The 4383-nt window shown below is 41.7% G+C and overlaps 1 long non-coding RNA gene across 1 annotated transcript; it reads right to left on the bottom strand.

Annotated features, from left to right (window-relative positions):
- Positions 1–983: 983 nt before the first annotated feature.
- LOC104079312 lies at positions 984–3619 on the bottom strand. Its single transcript, XR_683549.1, has 2 exons — positions 3529–3619; positions 984–1333 (listed from the first exon to the last, which is right to left on the bottom strand). It is a non-coding gene; the product is annotated as an uncharacterized LOC104079312 (long non-coding RNA).
- Positions 3620–4383: the final 764 nt, after the last annotated feature.

The following is a 4383-nucleotide window of genomic DNA, read 5'->3' as shown; positions in this document are numbered from 1 at the left end:
GCCTTCCGCCCCGCGGCCGAGGGCGCTGCCGGCAAGCCCTCCGGCAGCTCGGCCCCCAGCAGCCGCCCGCCTCAGTCGCTGAGGGGGGGGGAAAAGCCTGCCCCGTCCTCGTCCAGACGCCGAGGGTACCTGCCTTTCCTGCCCTGCTGAAACGGGGCCTCGTGTTTCAAGAGGAGGAAGAATGGTGTGTCCCTGAATAGTCACCCTCAGAAGGGAACACCCCCAGCCCCCTAGAAACATCTCTTTTTAACCCTCTGGGTAGCACCTTGTGCACTGACAATCAACATCCGCAGTCTCTTCCTTATGAGCCCAGAATGTGTCTTCAGATTCACCATGTAACTCCCCACAGATGCAGTCGAAGTGCCTCATCGTTTACAGAAGCAATCCCCCACTTGCAGCGAACAGCTGCCTTTCCTGACTGAGGGAGCAGTCTGCATCCCACCATTACCATTCACTGAGGTAAGCAAGCATCCTATGTTAATTCTTTCCCCCTTAACTCCTGCCTTGGGAACATCATATTCCTTCCTTGAAGCTTCCATGCCCAATGTACTGTCACTGCTATAATTTCAAAAATTAAGTTCTACCCCCATAAGCACTGTGCCCTTCTCCCTGCCCTCCCACAAGGCATTGCTGTGAGGGTAAAGGAGCTGTGACATTGTCAGTATGCAGAAGTTCAAGGAAAACAAGGTGTAGGTGACTATTTGTAGGACAAAGGCAAGTGTATGTTCAGCAGCCACTGGGACTATAGGGCATAGCACCACAGCATACCTAAGTAGTAACTATGAATAGGAGTATTATTTTAGATAGTGGTTGACCCTAAGCTAACCACTTTGCTGGCAATGGGAATATAACCCAACCTTTCGTTTAAAGAAAACTTCTAGCTCTTAGGCGACCATATGCTGATATAGCCACATCTTCGACAGTGGCAGCTAAACCTGAGCCTCCAGATTAAAACTCTGCAGATTTTAACATGCAGGCCCTGACTCCTATTGTCAAAAGAGAGCAGCAGTTGAAATTTATTCTCACAAATGACTACCAAACCAGCAGATGCGCTCAGGCTGCATGAAGTCACAAGTGGTCTTCAGTAAAAGTTTCATTTCCAGTATAAAAGAGTAATGCCATTTTTAAAACAAAACCTACAGGTAAAGAGAGAAAATATTACATCTTAACAAAAAAGATTTATTCTGACTAAACAAAATGTACAATGTTTCCCAAATGATAGTGAGTTTTCGTGATTCTCTGAAGTCTGCAGATCCATTGAGTAACTCGATCACTTCTTACCCTGCAGTTTGATCAAACTACTTTTTGCCAGACTTCTTTATTCCACCACTAGCTGCCAAAAGAAACAACACAACTGGTTAGACAACTGTTACAGAGCTTAGCTACAAATTTAGTTCCTCATAAAATCAAATCCCCACTAGATTGCCTGTACAACTCAGATCCCCACTGGTGAATTGGTTCTGCATGTGTTACTCTTCTGCATTTGTGATCTCACATACTTTACTCTGAATTAATAACTTACTTAACATTAGGAAAAAAGTTTCTCCTGGAACCAAATATGCCCCATAAATCTACAACAGAACTAAATATTTCAACAATTCCTTTGTTCCTCCATGGACACCCTCCATTGTTTTATTTCTTACACAGCAGGAGTATATTCTGGTCAAATCAAATTCAAGGCTAAGGGAGTAAAAGTATCAGTATCGCTACAACAACCAGAGCCCCCAGTTGGGATCAAAGCTCTACAGATGCAGGTACTGAAATTATGAGAATTCCAGTTCTCTGGAATTATCTGTTCTCTGCAGTCCCTATTATTGAAGGGACTAAAGCAGGGTGAAAGAAAAAAACATTAACACTGCAACAAGTGAGGCATTTCTTGTAAACGCTGTTTTTTACAGCACGTATCATGTATGACCAGCAGAAAAGAAAAAAGAATAGCAAGGCTACAGCAAGGTAGGCTGCAAGGGCTGATGGTCAACAGCAGACTTTGCACTGCAGTACGATTCTAACAGCATTGCCTTGCTGAGGCTCTTGGGAATAGTCTAGCCCTCCCATAATAACATAATAATCACTATCTGCTTTGGACAAGGACTAGATGACTGAAAGTCAGTCTAGAAAAAGGCAGAGTAATAATGGCAGGAAAGAACTATGCAGAAATCTTTAAGCTGAAGCGCCCTATGCAGAACAAGTTTAGGATGGTCAGGACACAGAAGAGAGGCTCTGTGAATTGTTTTGCATTGGTCTGTAACACCAAAGACATTCCAAGTCCCACACCCAGCACAATTTTTGTATGCTGATAAATCAGAGGAGCTAGATCAATTTGAGATAAATAAACAAGAAATATCCCAAGTCAGTAGGACTGCATGGCACTCCCTCCGAGAGCACTGACAAGCTCTAATGTGAAAATGCAGAACTGCTGGCTAAGATTTGAAACTTATTATAACAGCCACTACTGCCAGCATAGCTCCCAGATACAGAAAGGGTTCTATAAAGAACTGGGGAACTATAGACCAGCGAGTCTGACCTTGATCTCTGAGAAGATAACAGAGTCTGTAACAAACCAAATGGATAAACAGAATCTTGTGAAAGTTAACAGGACTTCTGTAAATGGTAAATCCATTTACAGAATGGAATCCTTCCCCACTGACCTGCTGGGACTCTATGAGGTTATAATTGAGTCTATGGATAAAGTAAATCCAGGGGATTTCATATTTTCAGACAGCATCTGACAAGATTGCATAGCAGAGATGCTTCTAGGACCTTTCAAGATTTAAAGCTTGCTAAAGAATAGGAAGCAAAGTGTAAAGTTTAACGGTCTTCATAGAATGGAGAAGGGATTAGTCACATTAATGGATGACACGTCAAAAACACCTAGAGGGAATAGGCAGGGTGTACCCTTTAACATCCCTAATCCGATCACTGCAAACGCTGGAAGAGTACAAGGCGAGTGTACTACTACCACTGAGACAAGACTAGGCTGGATGCACCATCAAGATGCACCCTGCAAACTTTCTTCAGTGACACAGCATACTTTACAGTCATGTAGGCAAAAGAGTTGAATCCAGACTAATTTCCAGTCACAGGTTGTTGGGTTTGGCTTTTTTTGTCCTGCCAGGAATCTACTACTCTTGAAGAAATTCATCCTCTAGAGAATAAGTATTGGATTTGTTAAACTTTCAGGACTGTGGCAAAGCTTACATGTAATGTATCTGGAAAGAAAAGGATGGTATACTAAAATAAGAGTAGAAATGTCTCTGCACCATCCCACCGGAATAGGTTAGCATGCCAGACACACTGTTATACCTGCTAAACCAGAACCTGCATCAGTAATTTGGGGGTAAAATTGCATAGTGAAAGAAAAAAAAAATTAGCCTGTATTTGTTATTTATCATCTCCACTTTCCATGGACTTACTGGTGCATGTTAAATAACCTAGTTACACACCTTTTTATGTTTGTCAAGCAAAAACATGACATTTTTGAAGCCAGCAAGCCCTCAATTTTTCCTATCAGTATGGCACCTCACTTACTGAGGGGCCCTTTTCCAGCAGCCTTTGCTTTCATCTCCTCAAGTTTCTTTTGCTCCTCCTTCTGCTTTTGTTTAAATGCCAGATCTGTCTAAAGAAAAGAACAACAGTGTTTGTTAACATCTCCTCCCAAAAAAAAATTCAAAAACAACTGACAAACAACGAGAAACAAATGTAATGTTCTAATAGCAATAAAAACCTGACTAAGCTGATGCAAGACGGCTGAATACTACTAAATATGCAAAACCTTGCAGAACTATGACAAAGGTTTTTTTGCTGTACCAGAACGCAATGACTAAACTTTAACTTTCTATGTTTGATCATTCTGAAATTAAACAAGTATCATTTCCCATGGCATAATCTCATTCTGCCCTCTAAATAATCAATGTTTGCACTAAAACCATTCATTAATATGCCACCAGTGATACTGGGAGCCTAGTGCACAAGTGCTGTCTAACAATAAAACTTGGATTATATGCAATCTAAGAAAAAAAGGTTCCTTTTACCTAAAAAAAGCATTAATTGAAAAAAAATCCTTCCACGCATATGCCACTATTTTTGCCGGGTTTAATACATTTGCATTAGTTCCAAGAAATCTAATGAGACCGCTGGCAAATTTTACAGGCAAGCCAGCTGTTGAGCATCACTGCTAGAACAGCCTCCAGAATTCAAGAGAGCTCAGACATACTCTATCCCTTAGACACATATTCTTCATAGACATCAAGGCTGAAAGGGACCGTAGTCTTCTTCCTTGGCACTCAGGATTTTGGGGTAACTAAACTGAGGACCTTGACAACTGAGATTCTATAGATTCTTCACCAAGCCAGTCCATGGCTCAACTACCTTTGTAACTGGAAA

Source organism: Fulmarus glacialis, unplaced genomic scaffold, assembly GCF_000690835.1.
Source record: "Fulmarus glacialis isolate BGI_N327 unplaced genomic scaffold, ASM69083v1 scaffold38267, whole genome shotgun sequence".
In the NCBI taxonomy this organism is placed as follows: Eukaryota; Metazoa; Chordata; class Aves; order Procellariiformes; family Procellariidae; genus Fulmarus; species Fulmarus glacialis.
This window is presented reverse-complemented; position numbering and strand designations above follow the sequence as displayed.